The sequence below is a fragment of the Dermacentor andersoni genome, chromosome 1 (assembly GCF_023375885.2).
Source record: "Dermacentor andersoni chromosome 1, qqDerAnde1_hic_scaffold, whole genome shotgun sequence".
NCBI lineage: Eukaryota > Metazoa > Arthropoda > Arachnida > Ixodida > Ixodidae > Dermacentor > Dermacentor andersoni.
The window spans coordinates 327,052,924-327,076,984 of NC_092814.1; the positions used below are offsets into that span (position 1 = coordinate 327,052,924).

The 24,061-nt window shown below is 44.1% G+C and overlaps 1 long non-coding RNA gene across 2 annotated transcripts in view; it reads left to right on the forward strand.

Annotated features, from left to right (window-relative positions):
• The window catches only part of LOC129381158 (uncharacterized), a 104,050-nt gene that overhangs the window by 42,547 nt on the left and 37,442 nt on the right, over window positions 1–24,061 (forward strand). For both annotated transcript variants that reach the window (XR_008609395.2, XR_011892305.1), the window contains exon 2: window positions 12,949–12,996. This is a non-coding gene — a long non-coding RNA (uncharacterized lncRNA). The remainder of the gene's footprint in view (window positions 1–12,948; window positions 12,997–24,061) is intronic.

Sequence of the window (24,061 nt, forward strand, 5' to 3'; positions counted from 1 at the left end):
TACTTATTACTAGCCATGTTTTGTTCACATGTGCTCTTGGATTGTTGCGCGAAGTGACACAGACACAGACTGCAAGCAGACAGGACGAGCGCTAACTTTCAGCTAACTATTATATATATATATATATATATATATATATATATATATATATATATATATATATATATATATATATATATATATATATATATATATAGGTGATTGCAAAAAAACGCAGCATAACAACATGACAAGGTATGAAGACATCAGTTAAACATATCAGGCAGTAGGGAAGTCAAAAAAGGAAACAACAAAAAGACACTGCTTCAGATTAACACACGTGTTGTGAAGATACTGAAATTCGCATTCTAACAGACAAAGATGCATGGCTAACGCAAGTCTCTCCTAATCTTTTAATGTGGAATGCCTCGATTATTTCCCGTGTGGTTTGACATTTGTGTCTCGAAAGAATTTTTGTGTCTTCAAACACAGGTTTACAACCGCAATTGAAACAATGTGACGCTAGATGTGAAGCATTAGGATTGTAAAGTGAATGTGTTCTTTTAGTCTAATATTAATGCACCTGCCGCTCTGTACAATGTAAGTCTTCGCGCACTTGAGAGGAATCTTATAAAGTATACCAGTGTTACAAGGCACAAAAAGGGACACATGTCTAACGCCGCAATCATCTTTTCTGTTTAGCCACCCTGTTCAAGTTTCCTATTTATCATAGGCACATGATAGACAACTTGCGGGGCCAAGAAAACTTTATTCAAGTCATATCTATTGGCCACGTTCCATAAACCATGGGATAATCTATGTACATAGGGCACCACAGCAAACTTTTTTTTCTGTTTTTCTTGTTTCTCAGCCTGGCCTTTTACCCATTTTAAAAGCTTTTTGCAGGTTAGTGATAATAACTGCACAGGATAACTAGCCTTCTCGAGCCTATCTATTTGTTGTGAAAAACTGTTTCATATCGTGTCGACATGACTAGCTTATTCAGCTCTTAAGTTTGCCATTACTAATCATGTCCACACAAAATGAAACGAAGTTTTTCACAACAAATAGATAGAGAGGCATTCCACATTAAAAGATTAGGAGAGACTTGCGTTAGCCATGCATCTTTGTCTCTGTTAGGATGCGAATTTCAGTATCTTCACAACACGTGCGTTAAACTGAAGTAGTCTTTTTGATGTTTCCTTTTTTTACTTCCTTACTTCCTGATATGTTTAACTGATGTCTTCATACCTTGTCATGTTCTTATGCTGCGGTTTTTTGCAGTCACCTATATATATATATATATATATATATATATATATATATATATATATATATGTTCTTCGTTTCAATAAAAATTTAGTTGAGAGTTAGCGCTCATCCTGTCTGCTTCTAGTCTTTGTCCGTGTCACTTCGCGCTACAATCCAAGATCATGTTACTGTACCAACTCGCCCAACTTTCTATCCTTGTGTTAACATAGACACACTCAGACTTGTTCTTACTTATGTGACCGGTTATTCTTGTACTTTATAATAAGATGCAGTGCTTTTCGAAGGAAAACGTGATAGTTCGTAGTGAGGTTACTTAAAAAAAGCTGTTCTGCTTAAAATTTAATTGAGCAAGCCTGTGCCATTATTCGGTGCTTATGTCTTTGTATTGGTATGGTTTTACTCCTTCTCGTCCTCTTTAATTTTAAAATGTGCAAACATTATTATGTTACCATTTCCCTTTAATGAAATAATAAATACTTTTCTTCTGACATTTTGTCACAGATTTTACAATGATTTTGTTCAATTCGGTAACCTTAGACCAGCTGATTGTTATTCTGGTAGCTTAACTTACAATGCCTGTGGGATATTCAAAGCAAGCACATGGTGAAAAATAAACTAAATTATTGGGTATAAGCAGGTCACTGGCAGTAAGGGGAGCATACATATATTTCAGGAAATAGTGCATGCTTATATATTGAACAGCATGCACAGCTACACATGCTGTTTTGTTCGTAAATGCTGAAACATTATTCTAAGTGGAAGCGCTTTGTTGCACTTTGTTCTTTGGCTTTCAGTGCTACCTTTAAGTCACATATGTGAAAGTACTAGTAGAAGCATCCCGTGGAGATAAAATACAACTTTGATGAATAGAGGTATAAAATATGTGCTTAAAACGGCAAAAAACTGCTTGACAGGCAAACTTATGCCAATCCATGCATTGCGTGCGCCCTATTGCATTCAATATGAGCTACAACAAAGAGCTGTGGCGTCTTTCCCTCCTGGTCGAGCTGGTGTTGCGAAAATTTTTGACCAAGAAAAGTGGAGGTTTTTAATTTTTCTAACCATGCTTAACCATGCTTTTGGCTGTGTGCTGTTTGGTGTGGGAGATCCTGTGTCCTTAGTGCAGCGCGCGTTGTTATTGCGCTCTGCATCCTGCTGGCAGTGTACTATCACTGCAGAGGAAGATTACGAAAAGCATAGGGTGTGTGCATTGCTGTGATCATGAAACTGAAATTTTTTGCCTGAAAGGGTCGCACGTTATGCTACCACATGACGGACCAGAAGCGCAATATGACGACGCCTCACAGATTCTGGCTCATACTGAACAAGGTAGTACCATAGCTAAGGCTAGGCAGCATTCACAACAGCTAGTCTGCCCATTAACTACATGGCTGTAGTGAACGCTAAAATACTTGCAGGGATAACACCCTTTTGGAAGGGTATTGTCCATGCTACACCCATATTGAATGGGTGGTGTCTGTGTTACACCCCATATAGAAAGGGTGTTGTTTGTTTTACACCCATAGGCAAGGTGACGTCATATTAACACACCTTCTGTTGTGGGGTTCTAATTTGCACCGCTTTGCTTGGGGTGTAGCAATACACCCAAAAAGGGTGTCACCCATGGGACAAGTCATTTACACCCTTAAGGGTGTTAAAATTTTTAGAGTGTAGCTTGTGAGCTTAAATCTAGGTGCACGTTAAGGAGCCCAGGTGGTCAAAATTAATCCGGAGTCGCCCACCACGGCGTGCCTCATAATCATCTCGTGATTTCGGCAGGTAAAACCATATAATTTAGTTTTTTTTTTTCTGCAGTGTACGCACGCGTACTGTTGTAAATAAAGTTTGGAATAGTGTGATTGCGCATGTTTTCCGCGTAGAACGGGTTGGTTATCTTTATATTGATGCATCAAGCCTTTACCGTGCAGCGTAAGTTACATCAACTCCAGCCCAACCAAAGTTTTTCTTTGCAGAAACTACTTCGACAAAACTACTACCAACGCCCCCCTCCCCTCACCTCCTTTCCCACTATGTTCTCAATATGTCAAGTGAGTTCTGCGGAAGCCGACAAGGTGCAGGAAGGTTTATAAAAGGTACAATTGTCATGAATGCCACTATAGCACGAAAGTACAGATGAAATCCATTAGAAGTTTCTCAGAAAGAAAGCTTCGTACTTGAAGAGAAATTTGTTCCGCTTCGGAAATTGAACTCAAAACAAACACACTTCCAGAACGGTCTCTCTGCCATCTGATCTAGCCAGGAAAGTATCAGAAAAGAGAGAGAGGTCAAATTAAACGAGAGCTCGAAGCACAAGACACTGCAAATAAGTTATGTGTAAGTCCGAAAGGTGGAGAAGGGGTCATGAAAGGAAAAAAAAAGTCTATTTGTATCGAGTTGTCGATTAATTCTGCCTCGCCCTCCTGCCTGCTAGTTTGCTGGCTTGCATAGGTGGTAGAGCGAGCGTCCTGGAAAGGCGTTGACATCGGGATTGATCCCCGACGCAAAACAAATTCTTGTGGAGTTGCGAACCTTTCTTTTCGAGAAACTACGTGCTCATGTAGACCTATTGTCACAACCAACGTACGCGGTGAAAATGACAACTTCGTCTTCGAAAACATAACTTTCGTAATTCCCAGTTGTCACGTAGTAAGCCCATATCAATCGAATACAATTTGATGTGAATGTGGCAACATTAAAATCGAGGTCAGTTCTTCCCTAAGAGTTGCCGATATGTGCCACGTCCGCAAGCACTGATACCTTATGTTGTTATGCCGTGTCATATGGCGTGCAAAACGCGTGTTGTGCCACGGAAAAAGAAATTCCAAGCTTATGCAAGCTTCAGCTATGCGTAATGACGAGGTCGTCGGCGTCTAAAAGGAGGACAACTGCTTTAAAATTGAGAAGTAGATGTTTGATTTGTCCGGTTGCGTCTCAACTTTACATTCTTCGAGCGTTCATAAACGATCAATGCAACAAAAATGCAGTATGCGTAAGTAAACACCCATGACACACCTGTGCTGCTGGGCATTAAGTGCGTTTCTGTCTTTGCGTGTTGTGACTACGTCATCATTTCTAAGACGTTAATAATCTTTAAAGCTTCTTAGACAGGGCCTTTCGCCTTTTGAAAGGTTATTTCTCTTAAAACGTGGTATTTCTAAACATCCATCAAGGTTTCTTGATTTAAATTATCGTGTATTAGATGTGATTCTTTCAAACGTTTAATAGCTAACCAAAACGCGAAATACATTTCTTTGGCCTTGTGAGAATAACCGCCAAGTTCCCAGTCACTTGGCATGCTCTCCGAGGAAGGCGGCACTTTTAGGGGAGCTCGAGAGCTTCATCGTTGCTCACTTCAAACATATATCTAATTTCTAGCCTACCATCTGCCGTCGGCTTTTGTTTATAAGCGACAATGTACACTTATCTGCCATTTCTTTTTTTGCTTGCCTTTTTTTCGGAAACCTCTGAAACCGTCTTTCTATACCAAGCGCTAAAGAAGAGAAAAGTGATACGTAAAGACACAAAGGTTACCCTGTTTAAATACAGGCTGGCTACCTTGTGCTGAGAAAGCCTGGTAAGTGAAATGAAAGCTTATAGTAGAGACAAGTTAGCAATGAAAACGAGGAGAAAAAGCCACTTCGCATTGTAAGTGACTGTGCCACTTATAAGGACGTTCGATCCGATTGGAATACTGTCCTCTTCTGTCGTGATGCCGAAAGCAATTGTGCTTGCTTTTACCTTGTTACTGGTGTTCGTAACCAACACTGCGGCATCTAGTTGTCTTCCCACCAACGGAAAGACCGAGGACAGACAGACTAAACTGCAGACAGGGCTCTAGTTGTAATCCATTGGTTTGGCGCCGCGGCCCAGCAGTGCCCTAGGCTTTGGGAGGCCCACTGAGAGGATCTGAGTAGCGAAAGGTAGTTGAGATCCCACTTTTAACCTGGTTCGAGCTCTCGCTTGTCTGCTCTTCTGAAGTTTTACTTTGATTGTCAAAGCATTTGCCCTCCAGAAAGCCAGATCAGCCAACACTTGGTCTCTTCCGAAACTGTTCTCTGTCTAGAAGGAATGTAACAGAAACGCACCGACCCGGAAGTCTTTTTCCCTTTCTGAGAGGTTAACAGCGTATCTCGCCGAAGAAACAGTGCTTCCAGGGTTATAACATTTATTCCCTCTCGCTCTTTCTTTGTTCCACTACAGCCACTAGCAAAAGACGAAGCAGTAGTTTTGTAGAGAACCAGCTGGTCTGGTCTGATGGAGACAATAAGGGAGAGCCTCTCGTGCGGGAAGCGTAGCCTGCCTCCTCGCACTATCGCCTCGCAGCATTTCATAACCTTTCAATTCCGCTATTACTACTACCTTCTGGAGAATTCATACGGTGCAGCATTGCCTCAACGGTAGTATAGAACTTCTAGCGTATAATAAAACAGTTCTGACGGGACCTTGTAAGACGGCATTTTATAAATCAAAGGTATACTGGACGTTCCGGTTTGCACAACGCATGGTTATCTTAAAAAAAAAAAAAGAACAATGAAAGCGAGACTTTCTGTGCGGGTGAAACCAGCTCCAGGTTGTTAGCCGTCTCGTGAAGATGGCGCCAGTATTCTTTATGTACTTATTATTTACTTAAAATTTAAATTATTCACTTTACGGCCCGGCTGTTAATACAAAGTTTGCATAGCACACTTCAAAAAACGACTTTCAATTCTTTGCGGCGCTACGCCTTGCGTAGCTCTTTTTTCCTTACTTAACCCCTTAAGGTACATGGGACATAAATGTCCCCGAATTTGAAAGACACCTCAATGCGCATGTTTTGGCCATACAAACCTACTGAGGGTCATTCGTGGATGGAGTTAGATTCCTCGGTTGACAACTCTATGATAAAAGACTCACGAAATGTAGGTGGAATCGCGCAACGATGGGGTGCTTTGCCTTCTAGGAATTATGTACTTGTTTTGCAGGTTTCTCTAATCAATGAAGGAAGATAATGTGTGGAATATAAAGCGCAGTGATCAAGGGTTCTTAACAAACCAAGATTCTTGAATTTAAACGAGTACAAAGTACCTTTCTACGAAGAAAGGGGCATTAGAAAATATGTGTCCCAGTGCACCGTGACGGAATGCTGGATGCCGATTGGCGGCGTTCGCTTAGGAGTGGCACTTTTTATGTTCTAATAGCCTCTTGAAAGGAATCAATTTTTGTACTTTGTGCCTTTACGTGTGGCCTGGTTTATTTTAGATAAAAGCTTTTGTTTTCAAGAATATGGCAGGAAAATAACGCAAATTACTCGTACTGGAAGCAAAGATTCTATAACATTTTGTTTGAGGACAATGACAATGATTCTGCTGCCCAGGTTGACAAAGGTGATTTTTACAACGTTGGTGCAGATGTTTATGCAGAACACCCCGAGAAGCCAGAATATTTACAGCCGCCAAAAATTTGAAAGAGGGAAGTTGCGTCAGGCCAAAAATCTTGCAGTTACTGCTACCCAAGACTACGTGTACAGTCAAAAAATCATCGAATGGAGGACGACGTACGAAAGAGCGAATCACAGCTGACTCCTGTGTGCAACGCAGAGAAATAAATAGCGTTCTCTCTTGTACAAACAACGGGTGGATCGCATAGCACTAAAAATATTTTCGGTTGCGAAGTTTGAGAGCTTCGGCAGAATGCTTGTAAAAGAATTTGTTATAGAAAGCAAAATGGGAACATCATAACATTACCAGAAGAAATCAAGGTCTTTCTAGCTGTTAACGCTCTGATGAGCTATCACGTCCTGTCAATCCTAATGTAACTTACGAAGCGGACTGCAAGTGAAAAATAAAATACTACCCCCGAGTGTTATTTGAATTTCTGGATATTGCAGTAAATATTGTCTGCATTATGTACGTGAAACTGCAAGCTGACGAGCTCACTATGCCCGCTCTGACATCGCTACAGTTCTGCCAAGCAGTCGCACAGGTTCTTACCAAAATTTTTTGAGCTGAGAGCGAAGCTCAGGTCTTGAACAGATATGGAGCTCCCATAGACACGGAGACACGGAGCTCCCCCTTACGAAACTACCAAAGCTCCCGCTCGAAAGAGGTGCACTGATTGCTCCTAATCCAAGAGCGAAAACCGAATATTTACCTGTGGCAACGTTTGCAATGTTCATTTGTGCTTCCCTACCACAACAAATTGCTTTGTGGAGTTTAATGCTCGGTGTAAGCAGCTAATAAGCCCACGCAAATGCTCGACTCCCTTAAGGTACATAGGGACACATATGTTCCAGACTATAATAAGCTATCGGAAACATATTTTTTCAAAAGTGTTTCATTATTGTTTCGAAGGCCCAAATATACGAAACAAAATACAATACATCGAAAATTTCTCAGCTCATAGGCTTATGTACCTGAAAGGGGGTTAAAAGAAGGCCGCAGTGGCCCACAAGCGGCATACTAAGGCGGCTTTTTAATTGTATCGCGGGCTTCTTTCACCGTATGGAAAGAAAGTTAAGCCGACGGTAACACGTCGCAAGCAACTGAAAGTGATGTTTTCAAATATGCGCTATAGTATGAAATCCCGAGAGATGCCCTACCACTGAAAGATAACCCACCCCTGTCTTTGACAAGGTTTTCTACTTTTATAATATAACATGTACTAGTTCCTGCAGGTACACTGAAAGTTAGTTAGCCCACCTCAGATTTTCACCCAATTTCCTCTCGGTTTTTGGGGGGGCTCTCTCGGGATTTTAGGGTATTCACATTGTGGCCATACAATTAAGCAAGGAATGATTGGTCACTCAGTTGTTCGGTGCTAATTGTTCTATTATTACGAACATAAAATATTAGAAGCTTGTTCAGGCTGTTGCCGACAGGACCAAGTTGTTTAATTCGCAGAGAAAGCTTTAATTGTTGTTTTAAATCGTGCTCCGTGTTAACTGGGACATTCGGTATATAGTCTCATCAAAAAAAAAAAAAAAAAGCCAGCGCAACTTTTCGTCATAATATTACGAGATGACATGTTGCCGTCCCAACATAACGGGTTTTGTTGTAACTGCAACAGTTGCTTTCACAAGCGTGACTTCTTTGTAGTACGAGAAGTCGCGATCTGCTCCAATGAATGGCAGAAAACTGAGTTTATCGTCGTGATGAGACGCCATGCTTACCACAAAAATTTATGTGCCATTTCGGAACACGCCTTATCGTATATTCCATCTAGAGCATAATTCATTGCGTAGAGATTGCATTCATAAAAAGAACCTTATTTAAGCTTAGGCCATCTCAAAGCTGATTTTAAGCAGGATAGTAGCCTAATTAACACTGTAAATGTCACTAATGACTGTTAGTGCAGTATAGAGCAATATACAGCAAGAAATCATTATACGGAACTAATACTGTTATTGACATGAATTATTATTATTATTATTATTATTATTATTATTATTATTATTATTATTATTATTATTATTATTATGTCGTTGTTGCTTGGTTTTTAATACATGCACCCAACCGACACAAAGGAAAGAAGGGAAGAAGCAGGCCGACAACTGCCATCGAAAGGGTCAAAATACATGCCTACTCTTTATGTAGTCTATGGATTTTTGTGGTCATTATTAGCAAAATCGAGACCCTCAGTTCGCCTCCTTCTCTTGCCTACTCTTCAAGAAGGTAGAGTTAAAAATAGATAAAAATACAAAATTTGAAGTTGAGAAGAAGAGAAGAGGAAAGGAAGAACAACATGACAAATTGAAAATAATAAAGCGAAACAATAACGAAGACTAGAGTACTGCACTCGGTTCAGAAAAAAATCACGGAAGGTCGCAATAATCGCAATATAGTACTTAACAGAACAAAATAATTAATGAAACAGAAAAGTGCGCATACACTGTAAAACAGCAAACAGTAAGCAACTCGTACAAAAGCATTCAGACAAGCACGAAATGACTCAGTTTTATAAAACAAATAATCACGCGCAAGATAAGCGTAACGTAGTTTTCTGAATACGGCATCCTTCTTTGATAAACGTTCAATTTTCAAATTGAGAGTTTCATTGGAGCTATCAAAAATTCTGCACTTGTTTCATAGAGCGCATCATATCTACTTGAAGCTACATGAAATTTTCAGCTTGTATTTGTTCTACAAGTGGAACCTCAGCCTGACGCCATCGTTTCGTCAAGGGGACTTGGAAGGACTGTGACGATGTTCGCATCGGGCTGAGGCTTTCCTTCGTCACCCACCATTTATCATGAATTTGAGTGTGCGTGTTACTGTTACTTCTGAAGACCTTGTTTAAATCTTAATTGCTATCCACTTGCCTATTCATCGAGAAATTTTGATTGTGAAGGACACCCGCTGGCAATCCCGGTGTGACCCAAACGCTGTTGACAAAGCGCTCACCCTCTAGGAGGGTAGTATTGCGGCAAAGCACGCTTTACAGATGAAAAGTACTCGTGCCTGTAAAGGGTTCGGATACACATTCCCAAATTTAGCCGAGGTGGTAAAAGTTCCTAATTACTTCCGCTTTACATCACAAACGTGCATCAGTTTTCGAGGGACCACCGGGTAGGAGATCTTCAGATTCGTTAGACTAGCAAGCATCTCTTGATGCTTGCTAGTACTGCTAGCGAGTGTCGTTTTTTCCTGTTTGTCTTCACTGTGTCCGTGTCAGTGCGCTGCTTCACCAGCAAGGTATGATGATCACTTGATGCGGAGCGAAATCTCAGTCCACAATGTGTGTTCCGCCTCTGTGTACATGCGGTTGCGCTGCGCGGTCGGAAACCGAACTTGTGACACGTCGTAACGCTGCTACACGTGGTGCGATTTTCGTCGCTTCGGAAGTGCAATTTTGATGGCATGCGACGGATATTGGAACTGAACTCGTCGCACCGATCGGGGCAACTTTTTGGACGCCCTCACCAAAAAATAAAGAAAACAGGAGGGGAGAATGTCCGTCGAAATTCCGCCGACAGCTATTTGACGGTTTGTTTTGGTGATATTGGGTGGTTGGCAAATGCGGTCTATCGCTAAACAAATCCAGAACACTGCTACTAAATGTGACGATCCGTGGATTTTCGAATGCGGTTCGAACCATCAGCACCCAACGCGCGAACACGGGCAAATAAGAATTCCTTACATCACATTCTATCCTCTCGTTTCTATACGTTCGTTAGCACGCTAGCTTGCAAATGAAGTGCATTTTCACGTGCAATTCGTGTGCTGGTAGGTAACGAGATTACGTTCTTTTTCGCGCCTTTCAAATTACTGACACGCGCTGCGAGTGACCGAGGTGTCCCCTACGAGACGAAATGGCCTTAGGATGTCAGGACGATTTTCTATATTGCTTGTTGTTGGAGGGGGGGGGGGTCGCTATTCGCGATGCCAGAAATGGTCGCAGTTGTAGCGCGATCTATATTGTACGGTCGTATGCATTATGGCTAAATCGCGAGTGTGGAGCAGGCTAAATAACTGCTACCTATATCAAATAATGTATCACGTGCAGTGATCGGCAGGATTGTACCCGAAGGTCAACGTGGAGATGCATGCGCAACCATTTAGTCGCATTTTGTCCGTTTTCACGTGTAATTTTCCCGGTGGTGTAAACGTGTCAATAAGAGGTTTTGTTACCTCAGCTGTGAGGCGTGCTTGCTTGGTAAAGCTCATGTGTGCGAAACGTGCAGAGTATGTTGCAACTGAACTGCTTGTTGGCCTAGTTGGTGCTTGCTAAAAGACATGTTTTTGCCGCAAGTTAAAACACACACAAAAGGAAGAAACATAAAGACAACACAGCCGGCTATGTATCTTGCTTTTGTGTATGTTCTAACTTGCGCAAAAAAACATGTCTTTTTGCAGAGTATAGCGCAGTGCATTTTCTATAGTTCCATATTAAACGCTGTGACCTGGAATAAACACTATCGTAATTTCATTTCGAAGTGTTAGTGCACGATAAGTATTTTAAGAGTTTTATCGCTTGATATGATGCGGCATCTTTTTTTTTTTGGCACATGAACCAGTTAGCGTACTATAATTTGCAGACTACGTATCGTTGCTACTTCTATAATGAACGACATTTTCAGACATAATTACCGCAGTTACGCAACCGGTGGCGTCTCCGCACACATAACTATATTTTTTATATTATTGTAGATTTAGTATTATACATCTGACTGCACAGACACAACGACATGGCAAGAGCAAAATGTTATGAAACTGCGAGTAGCTGTGAACTTTCGCCAAGTTTCCTAGCACTGAATTTCTGTAATCACTGTTGCGCACTCCAAAACAAACCTAAAACTTCCGAGAGCTTGTTTAATTAAAAGGATGGGTATATCTTGCTCCAATTACAGAGAGGTCAACTATGTCATGACATACATTTCCGCAGTACATTTAACCCTGGCCGTCGCACCAGCAGATTCGCAGCCATGTGAAAATGGCTCCTCGAAAATCACATTGCGACGATGCGTGCGGCTGCCCGGATTTTTTTCGTTGCAGTCGCAGCATGTGTAGCAACCTGTAGCCGCCGAATCACTATAGTTATTCAGCGGTTGCAGGCTATCTTTATTCTTTTTTACAGCGAATAACTGCTCAGATGCTCACCGTGCCAGAGAGTTTCATGCGTTGTCCACGCATGTAATATGCTTCGGTATTCTCCCAGTGTGTCGCTTTCGAGGAGTTCCATGAAAAGTATGCTTTAACTGACATGTGAAAAGCACCGGGCGTGTGAAATACTTGATTGGGATAGCAATTATAGACACTCGAGAGGTGTTCACGCCGTCGTGCTGCCAGGGTATAGGCGCTTGCGTGGCCCGTGAGCGAATGGCCAGAAGGTCTCCAGAGACGCGAGTGCTGAGCACTGCTTTGGCTGAAAAACAACAACAACAACGCCAACGCCAAGTAGACGCACCATCACGCCGTGGCTCGGCAGCGGAATCACGACGCAGCGTTTTGCCTTCAGCTGCTCCCATAAGCGTTGTGCACGCCTGCTACCTGCTGATTCCTGCTGATCAGCTGCGTGTGTACCATAACGTACTGCACGCAGTACGGTATGGTACACAGTACGCAGTACGCTCAGACCGTAGCATACAGTGGTCTGAGCGGAACGGACAATAAACGTCGAGCTAAATCTGATCCTTTTATTGGGTGCCCACAAACGCTGACGGTCTTCCTTGCGCTTATCTCCTGCGACATCGAGGTGCGAGGCCTGCAACACCGCTGGAGGCGCTACTCACAACGCGAGCGTTACGGGACGCCTGGTAGCTGCCAGAGCGCTGTTTACGTGGCAATGCAGGAGTTGCCTCTCGTGCGTAGTGATGCCAACACGTGGCTCCCACGTATTAGTAAATACCGCACCAAGAGCCCTAGTGCAACGCTAAACTTTGCTATTGCTATCAATGTTTGCTTTTCGGGCGAAACTTACAATATTTGTTGTTTCTTCGGGGTAAATTTAGCCGTATCGTCGCTTATATTTATGAAGTGGGAAAGTTTCTAGTTAGACAAATAATTGAAAAATGAGGTGTTTGAATGAAATTTCCAATTAGGCAAGATAATCCCTGCATCGTAATATCAATCTTGTAGCGCTCTCTGAATGTACAGTGCAATCCAGTGCTAGATGGAATAAATTATTCTAGAGCATCTCTCAATTTTTCCGAGTGCCACAGCGCTCGGCTTTGTAGATAACTTGTAGTTAGTGGCGCTGACATCTTTCCATGCCCCTACGCAGTGCATGAACATTGCTGAAGCCGACACTTGAACCTGGAGCGCCAGCAAAGTGAGTAACACAGTGACGTGTTTCCTTTATCAGTCGACCACCGTGTTCGCACCCGTTGACAGATTCCCACAATATCGATAATACAACTATATTTTTATCCCAATGAATTCGAACTCTTTGAACCACCGAAGAGAAGGTGTGTGGACTAGGGCGCCCAGTGCCTAGCGCAAACGAAACAGTCCACTTCGGCGTCAAACATTGTTACCGCCATGGCTCGGCGACTCCGAATAACCAAACGGTGGCCGGCAGATGCAGCCGCATTGCATTGACACGTTACAGATAACCTCCGACCGACTGTCGTTTCTGGTAGCGATATTAGCGGTAGAGTGGCTGGACTTCCTGAAGGAAGCACCGAGGGGTGCTCTTTTTCGAAGTACCACTTGCGCTCCTCTCCGCTTCGGTTCAACATATCAAATAAGCCGTAATTTGTTATGTGCCCAAAAAACTCGTATAGTTATTTTTATTCCTAATGCAAGAGCATTTGCGGAGCCACCATTACAAATATCTACTCTCTTTAAGCTTAAAAAACTAATAGCTTATTTTCGCTAAGTAGTTGCTAAATCCTATATTTTGTGCCTTATTAAATGTCTGAGAAAGCGGTTTTACTTGGGTTGTGGTGGTGGTTGTGCTGCTACAGGCGGGATCAGCCCGGCAGACATGCCCGGTAATCGTTCTGCCAGAGTGTCTCCTTCCGCGTCGAATATGGTACCATGATTCAATCAAAGAACCTCATGCATATCTCGCACTGTGAAATGATCTACCTACAGGTTCGCGCCGGTATATATTTATTTTCTTTATTTATTTATACATACTGCTGCCCCTTTATGGGGCTATTGCAGGAGTGGGTTAGAAAAAAAGAAGTCATACAAAAAACAAGTAAACAATAACATTAAAAATTCTCAAGAAATAAAGCAGATGACACAAATGAAACTCAAAATAACAGCAACACTGAGAGTCAATACAAAAACAAGAATGAGTCAATAGACTGTAACAACAAGAAAATACATAAAATCAGGTGTAGTTAACTTTTAACAGGAAATCGTTTAATGGCAGTGACCTAATTGTTCCGGGAATGAAGTTCCAGAATTCAATAGTACGTGGGAAAAAGCTGTATTTAAATTTATTAGATCGAGCATAGTAAGGCTTAATATTAAGGCTATGGTGACTCCCACTTGACCGACTGATAGTAACTTTTACATCGCTTATCTTCCAATTTATCATCAAGCATATTTAACAAATGCCATCGAAGCTGTACAAAACCGAGCTACCAGATTTATTCACTCTTCATACTCATACGACGTTAGCATATCATCTCTAAAATTACAATCAGGCTTGTGTGATCTTTCTGCTCGCCGTCGCATTGCCAGTCTTGTTTTGTATCACAAGTTTTTTTATTCGCCCCTAAGACAAGAACCATACATCTGCGAACCCCCACCAGGCAGATCCCATCGCTTCGGTCACCCTCTTCAAGTTTTGCGTCCACGAGCCCGTACTACTACCTTCATGAACTCATTTTTTTCACGAACAGCAACTGACTGGAACGGCCTTCCCCACCATGTCGCTGACATAACCTGTCCATCCACATTTTGGACTTCTGTGAACGCCTGCATCTTGTAAACCCCACCCCTTATGTAACACCCCGAAAGGGGTCTTTAAGGAAAATAAAGTGATGTGATGTGATGTGATCTATGCGACGCTGGACTTTCTTTTAGTCGGTCAAGTAGGAGTCACCAGGAGTTCAGGAGATGCACATCTCCTGAAGATGCATATCGGCATCTTTTACAGCGGCGGCGAAGCCTTCCTCTCCCCTGTGGTGCCTGCGACAGCCTCAAGTGAATTTTGCTATTCCTGGAATTACAAAAAAGTCCAATCATCCAGCGCCGGCTCTGAAGCAACTTACGCTCCTATTAATGCACCAGACGTATCATGACCACATTCATATATATAGCGATGGTTCGACCTCACCTACCAGGTCAACTGCCGCATTCGTCGTTCCAGCCAAGAACGTTACAGTTAAATTCAAATTGTCGCACACGACTACATCTACATCGGCAGAACTTGCAGCTCTCTATGCCGCTATGATGTACAGTGCTCACGGAATGAAACGCGACACGGGGCATTTAGTAGAACCCTGCATGTGTGCAAAGTACGCGAGAGCACCATGCCATGTCGCAAAGAATTTGGTCACCAAGGGTGACGAGGGCTCCGATGTAGGTGTACACGCAAAAATTACGTCGATGTGACACGAACTGCAGGCGGTGGAAACGAAAGTTTGCGCATTACTTAGCCCTAAATTGACGCGTTTCATTCCGTGCGCACTGTACATCACCAAAGAGCCAACAGAGAAATGGGTCGTATTTTGTGACTCTAGGGCAGCCCTTCACAGCATGAAGTCTGCATTACGTCACAGAACTTACGAGCAGATGATATCTGACATCAGAAAAGTGCACCACCATGCTCTGGAAAGAGGACACCACATTATATTTCAATGGATCCCTGCTCACTGTGGCATCGTCGGCAACAACTTAGCTGACAAGGCTGCCCGGTGTGCCCACGAAGATACCAAGACGCGTCCAACGCCTTTGGCGAGGTCGGACGCTGCCAGAGAACTTCGCCTACTTGCACGCAAGAAGTCACAAGGTCTCTGGATTTCAACTGCCTTCAATTGCAAATTACGTAAACTGGACCCCACGCTACGGCTACAACTGCCATCTAGCCTTTCCCGCGGCGAAACAACCTTGTGTCGCTTGTGGCTGGCAGTGGCGTTCACGAACGCATACTCCTACCGTATGGGAATGGCCGAGAGCCCGATCTGCGACTCTTGTAGGTGCGAGGAGACCATCGAGCACCTATTGTGTACCTGCCCTCGCTACGATGTCCAACGCCTCTCTATGCGGGCAACTTTACGCCGACTGGACTCGAGACCGTTCACCGAGTCAAAGATACTCGGACCGTGGCCACACCCGTCACTGGCTCGAAAAGCGATTCGTGCACTAGTGCAGTACTTGAAGTGCACTGGCTTAAGAGACCGTTTATAGTGTCTTTGTGTATGGTGTCCCTCCCACACGTACTCAGTGCTTACTCTCTTCCTTTCCTCCTCTTTCTATTCCCCTTTCCCCCACCCCCAGTGTACGGTAGCAAACCGGATGCTGTTCTGGTTGACCGCCCTACCTTTCCCATCCCTGTTTTTTCTCTCTCTCTTCTACTTGACCGAGGAATGTCTGAAGGAATATATATGGGACGTGAGACGTGAGGATATGAGATGTGAGGATATATAGTGTCTGCTGAATAACTACATCTTACTATTCGTATGATTTGCCTCTCAAAAGCTATTGATTAGCCGCAAGGAGACTACAGCGTATTCTTAAGTGTTGTGTGCGACACATTTCCGTTAGTGAACGCACATAATGACTGGCAGATGATAAGCTGCAGTTGGGAGAATGAAGGGGCCAGGGCCAGGTGAACTAAATATATTCATTGTGGAATGAGGTGTTGGTGGAAGTAGAACAATGTACAACTGATTCAAGAGCCAGCAGTGCTTCCAGCAGATCCCTCGTAAAACTCGCTGACACCTTCGTAACCACAGCATGCAACCATATGGCAATGAAGAAGGTGCGTAATAGATATTAACAGTCCTCCTTCTAAATTCTCTTATGTGAGGTCAAAGCAATGCCGCCGGTTAGGTCTGTCCTAGCTCTAGCAGCGCGGTCGTTTGACGTTGCATTGGGTGCTTCGTTTGTCGATATGAAACAGGGAAGGAGGGCAGATAAACTACTCGGTCACCGAAGGGGCTCATCTCGTCATTTCTCAATAGTTCGGTCGCAGTCTTCGGACCCAAGACAAACCCCTTGACCCGTGGTATCTGCGCAGCACCCTGGACCTATCTTGCTGGGTTTTCATCGCCGCAGTTAGCATGCACAAAGTTTTATTTGCGCCAGCCCGCCTAAAGAGTGAAGTACGCCATAGCGCTTGCATACGCTCTACTCTTCACTTCGGTACATACGCACGCCACCCAAACAGTGGGATATTAAACAGCGTGACAGTGATCCCATGTAAGCGACAAGTTTGCACCGGGCAACCCCGATGACGCAGGTTGAAACGCAGTAACATATCGCGCCGTATACAGCTGGAACATGCCACAGTGTTGAACGAAAACCACGTCCTAACGCAGGTGACTGTTGATCGTTTTTGTATTCTGACGTATGAAGTCAAAGGAAAGTGCTTAAGAAGTGGATAACACTGCTTTATTTTTTTCGCTTCATACTCTCTTTGTTTTCCTGAAACAGAAACTGAACGCGTTATACGTTTCACGTAATGATTACAAGTGTTTTACGCACTGCAAGTTACGTTGCATTGTCTCTCGCATTCCTGCTGGAACAAAACGTTTCAGGCAAAACTACTAAACTATCAACAGTCACAGCTGATCAAATCGCGAGCCGGGGCAGGAGGGAGAAAAAAAGACAGAGTGTGGTGGGGCCAGCCAAAATTGGGATGAAGTCAAAGAATCAAACATTCTGCAGAGCGAGAAATTCATTTTCTTAACAAAACTACTGCTTCATTATTACCGCAAACTTCTTTAATGTCAAATGGCTGATGAAAAACGAAGGAGGAAACTTATCGTCCATGAAAAACATCTAGCGGATGTAAAAGGAATCGACAACAGGCAGTGCCTAGCACCGGCGTTGTGGTTGCCAGGTAACAGCGAGGTAACCACGAGGTAACAGAGCAAGTATTTTGGGCATGCATCTGTGCACCAATAGAAACGCTTAACCACGCTTGTACGACCTTGAGACAGTGATCACCAACAACAACGCATAGTGCAACAGACTCAAAAGCGGCAAACACTACGAATGGGTTAGCGCCTAATGGCAGTTTAATGAAGCTTCGCTTCGAAGCGCATAGCCTACATTCCGACTAATGTATGCAGGAGCCGCCTGCTCGAAGTGAAGGAAGGATGAAGGAGCGTGTGCTAGGAAGCCTTGAGTAGGTCGATGGGCATTACAGTTTCGCCTGCTAATGACGTCGCCGGTACATTTGCACCAAGGGTTAATTGAGCCATTAAAGCTTCTCCGTTGCATTTTAATTTATCATCCATTGACCAAATTCACGCGCTACTGGCTCGGTGCACGGCGGCACAAGAAATTTACATAATATTATTGCTATTGCCGCTTCAAAAATCGATTCATTGGGAGCACCTTGCGTGGGTTCTCATGTCGTGCTTTTTCCAGCAGGCCAGAAACAAAGTGCTGGATGGTAGGATGATATAGCGGACATTTCTTAGGGGCTCGTTATCTACCCTTCATGGTGACAAAATTTATTTAAGAAGTCCTTATTTGTAGTTCTGCGTACAAATAAACTCAGAACGATGGTTCAGTAGATGGGCGAGTTGGTATTTCATTTTCATGCAATGAGCGCCAAAAATTTAACACGATAGAAACGTGTCCGTCTTCCTTTCTGTCGTATTAAAGATACAGTTGTGTTACAAATGTATATAAGAAGTAAACATAACAACTAAACTATTGAAGCTGCTGCAGTGGCGGCGAGGAGCTGTACTGTGCGGCTTGTCACAGGTGCGCAGCAAGGCACGAGTATTTCAAATGTGAGCTTTGTGTTCAAGTAAACTTCAAATCTGCTTCTAAGACAGCCGCGGTAATGGAAGTCGCATTAAGGCAAATAAGCGCAGCATATAATTAGGTTGTAACGGACGACTATGCTCAGATTTAATTGCACAGACATTTTCAGCGCTGGTTGGCTAATATAAAGATGTGCTCTTGATCGGCAGTTATTATTAGAGAGGTAGCTGCCTTATGAATTTTCTAACGAGATTTTAACAGCTTTGTGCTCGCCGTCCATTACGCTCGCACTGTCCGACCTCAAAAGTGAGGTTTCCCTTCTAGTTTATATAAGAAAAGCCAGTCATGTTTCCTTTTAACTAGAAATAAAATATGTACAATTAAATTTCTGGGTTTCACTTAGGAAAAATACGACATGGTTATGACGCCATAGTAAGGGACTCCCGATTAATTTGTACCACCAGGGGTTCATTAACATGTACCTAAATTTAAGCGCGCGAGAATTCTTGCATTTTGCCCCTATCGAAATGCGGCAGTCACGGCCCGGATAGAATGCGTGACGACAATATCAGCAACACAACGCCATAGCCATTGGGGTACCACGTCGAGCGAATATTTTATACGTAAATTATGCGCGTATATACAAATGTTGCTGTCCACCGAATGGTGGCGTTTCTAAAACTACCACTAGAGAAAAAATTGGTACAACTCATTTCGTGGTGTCTGTCGACGGCAATATGTTTAGCACTGAATAAATATCGTGAGACAACGTATTGCCATCGTCGAAACGAGTTATGTATGAGGCATGTACTGCAGTGAGAGTTCTCTTTCGTACTTCCCATGAACAGTTGGCGCCATCTAGCGGTGGCGCTGCGTAACCGGCGCGTGGGCTCCGAAATTCATAGCCTGCCGGTGCGTGCGAACGCTGAGAAACGCGTCATGCTGCAGCCGGACTCTTATGCCACGCTTCTTTCTGCACACTCTGCGCCATCCAGTGGCGCTGCCGATAAGTCTGCGCGTGGCCTCCGAGACGAGAAGCGTGGCGCGTTGGTGCGTGCGAACCCTGGTGCGTGCTAACCCTGTTCCCTCGCTTTCCACACACCCAATGGCACACACACAGTGACCTAAGTTGGCGAAAGCTGCATTGAGGAGCGGCATGTACCAAGTGCATTCATGGCGCAGCTCGCTAAAAGCATTGGCACGAAAGACTTTCATTAAAAGACAACCGCACTCAGTGCATACGTGGCGCAGCCTGCTGAAGTATTGAGTTGCTGTCCTTGAGGAGGCCGTGTCAGTGGGTTCGATTGCGCTCAGCATCAGAGAAATTTCGAGGATCTTTTTTGTCAGTGTACAGTTTCACAAACCTTCTGGCACATGCCCAGTGACCCAAGCTGGCATCATAGAAGTTTAAGACAAGCACGGGCCGATTTCAGCATACCCAGTGCTCCAAATCGGCGTTTCATTTCGAAGAGCTTCATTGAAGAGCGGTAAATACCTATTCCCGCATTTGACTCATGTAGGCGCGAAAGAGGTTCCTTGAAGAGCGGCACCGCGTACTGATCGGCTCAAGTAGGCTCCATGGTTGGTTTCGAACCCTGTTCCCTCAGCACAGCAACCCGATGCTCTTACCATTCGACAATGGACTACACAGTAACGCAAGTTGGCGGGAAAACGGTTGGATACAAACATACATAGATAGTTAGCACCCGGAAAGTGCCTGAAGTATACCCTAAGAATGCTAACGCGTTAATAACATCCCATTTGCCAGACCATTCGGTATGTAGTAAGTGTTCTCGCCTCTGCCTTTTCCGCGTGTAATTCTTTAATTTTTTTTTTTTTAAATTCAGCCAATATGTATGTCGCCTAGCTAAAGCCTTAGTTTCCAAGTTGTTGTACTAGCCTGCTGCAGGAACCTTCAACCATTCTTGTGTACCTGAGACACGCGTCAGCTGCAGCCATGGACTTTCACGCCTCCAGCGCTCGCATCCCAGATTCCAACAACTTCTAGACTGCCGTGGCAATCCCCTTTATAAACTGTCTAATGGGATCCGAATTCTTAAAATACTTCACGCACTTTCCGGTGTTCGTCTGCCTGCCCATCGATTCGTCTCTCAATGTCCCTAACCGTTTTCCCGCCAACTTGGCACAATGTAATTTAGAATTTCTCTGGTGCGGGCGCATTCGAACGCGCGTATATATATATATATATATATATATATATATATATATATATATATATATATATATATATATATATATATATATATATATATATATATATATATATTCAGGCATTCTTGTCTAAATATTCACACGCGCGCCGATCGCGGCCATCACGATGGCGCCGCTAGGTGACGCAGCGTTTCCTAAGTGAATCGAGAGAGAGATGCCCCGTCACATACACGCCTCAGCGGTGACGCGTACTTGCGGTGAAAATGTACGGTGTGCCGCTACATTCATTCAATGCTAACCGCATTAACATCGGCATTCATCGCGAGATAAGTTCTGCTGGAATTTTTCTGCGTGTTTTATTTTATTTGACAACTTCTCTCCATATATTCTTTGGGCCTGGGCCCTATTCCAAATGAACGAATGAATGAAGGATATTTTTTTCCGGGCCACTGCGCAGTTTGCTCCAAAACACGAAGACGAGCTCCACGGCCACCGCATTCAAGGCCGATTAAGCCCGCTGCGGTATAGCTCAGTGGCTATGGCGTTGTACTACTGAGAATGAGGTTGCGGGCTTGATGCCGCCCGTGGTAGTCGCTTTGCGATGGATGCAGAATTGAAAAATGCACATGTGTCGTGCATTGGGTTCACGGTAAAGAACTCCCCAGCTAGTCCAAATTAATTGCTAGGTCTCTTACTACGACGTGCCTCGTAATAAGATTGTGGAGTTTATTACGCAAGTAGACACCCCGCAATAAGAAATAAACGGCAGAAGAGGACTTAAAACCCCAGAAGAAGATGTCAGATGTTCTGCCTTTCACAGGCACCGCACCTCTGAACTCGATGCACCGAACGTCCGCGAAAGGCAAGGCTTGGCGCGGCCGCTTGTGCTCCACGACCTCGACAAACGACGTACAGCCTGAAAAGCCTGTGACGCGGCGAATAACCTACTTGACGGTGAAGTCCGAAGACGATCAAAGCAGAGGCTCTTGGTTGGTGGTGTTGGCAAAAGTTGACAGCGTAATAAACACGGGTTAGGTTCATGAGCGAAACGAGCACTGCATTTAGTTACAATTGGCGTATGCAGCCGTTGCTGCCAATGTATTGATGGTTGGAAAGGGCCAGGGGTATTTCTAGTCGTCGTAACTCCTCCTCCTCCTCTTGACTCTGCTCCGTGTAATAAAATAAATGGAACTATTCCACTCAAGAATCGGACCCTACGCGTCACCAATCTATGCCGTGTTCGGATAAGGCCTCACGTGACAGAAAAGTGGAGGCACTCTATACTGGCGGTGTTTCGGACGCCGCCTTTCGGCTGTACACGACGCCATGCTGTAGATCGGTGGACGCATAAGTTCTAGGGATGCTGTGTCGTTTGTCTTTCTTCGCCGCCGCTTCCTACGAGTGCGCATTCTTCCCTCATATCACTGTAAATCACATTTAGGGCACCACGCATGGAGTGCACGGACGAATATACATGCACATACATATATACACACGCGCATATATATGTCGCGTATACGGCATGACAGATGGTGTCGCGCGCAGCCGCGTACGGACAGGCAATGCGTTTGTTCCGGTGTTTACCTGCCACACGGCGACACCCCCCCCAGGCCTGGCCGGAACTCGCTACCCGCATGTCGTGCGTATACGCACGCGAGCGCGGGGAGAACGGGGCGTGCCGGCACATATAGGAGCCTCTGCGACGCGCCCGGCATAATGGGCGGCCATTCTCTCTCTTCAATCAGAGTACACCCGCTCTGTGGATGTCAGGATGGAGCGGCAGGAGCCGCCTCGTCGCACACTCGGAATCAGAGCAGCGCTTCCATAGTTGTGTGCACGAAGGCGCGGTAGCGAGAAAGGACGATCATGTTCCGTGTATTTTTTACGGTCAAGGGCGCGGAGCTCTGTATCGGATTGGGGATTCAGTGCACAGACTCTGCGCTTACTTGGCATTCACTACAGCTGCCGGGTCACGATGTAACGGACCTTGTAAAGGAAGATCAGCTGCTTGTCCTGCTGGACCCAGATAGTTTGCCTGTGTGTCACATAAACTAGGTATGGTTGATTATATTGACAGAATAAGTTCCACTTTGGGCTTTTATAGAAATTCAGTAAGGGCACATCGCTTGTTAAAATCAGTAGGTACCAAGTTGGAGCGAGATAGGCACAAACCTAGGCACATCGTGGTCCCTCAGGAGAAAAGCCGCATCGTCCGAGGTTCAGTGCAGTGCAAATGTGTGCAATTTGGCGAAGGTGTCTACGTACCAAGGACCATTTATTTCCGTTTCTTCCCTACAATGTAATGTATTGCATGATGGAGTGCTCTTACATCGTTCTGATAAGCTTTTGGTTGGAGAGGGACTGTTCGTACTTACCTATGTAGGTGCTCAGCGGGGACTTTGTGCGGACACGTGGTGGTTCGATCACGCCAGCGTTGGGTGTGATAGCTCGACAATGCTGATCGTCGGTTTTACTGTGTGTGATCATCTGCAAGCAAAATAAATAAATAAATAAATAAATAAATAAATAAATAAATAAACAAGTAAATAAATAAATAAATAAATAAATAAATAAATAAATAAATAAATAAATAAATAAATAAATAAAAAGCTGTATGAGGAAAGAGATGCACAATAGAAAGGAAGGGAGAAAATGTCAGTGTATGGTAAGATACTAAGAAGCGTTTTGAGCATGTTAACGGGCACACGTCAAGGCGACGCTAGTACAGATGGGCGGAGTGTGTGGAGAAACAGTGAGCACAAAGTTGTGGGTTGGGAGGGTTTGGAGGAGTAAAGGAAGCAGTAAAAAGCTATATATGTATATATATTGTGATGATGGTGACTTGGACTTCTCGATTATGCCCGATCGGAGCATTGCCTGGACCTCTGTTTCCACGCTTTCACGCAGAGTTAGGGGAATAGGGTACTGAGGCACGTAAATTGGTTTCTCGGAGACCTGCTTCAGGGAGCATTCCATAAGTCGTGTCTTGCCCAGCATGTCTGAAAATATATCTGCATGCTCATTACACAGCTGCTGAACTTGTTCAAGTTGGTCCGTGTGTAAGCAACGCGATATCTTGACGTTTGTGGCAATTTGTGTTCGGCGTCGACTCAGATATTGAATGCTATCTTCAGAGTCGGCATTCTCCGTGTTTGCATCTTCAGTACCTTGGGGCCTTACAGCGGTGACTGCAGACACCTAAGGAGTGGACGTCAATTGGCGTTTCTAGTATTTCTTCAACATATCAGTGTGGAAGACCTGGAGCTTTTCACTTAAATCAATGGCGTAATCAACGTCGTTCATGACTTTAACGATCTTAA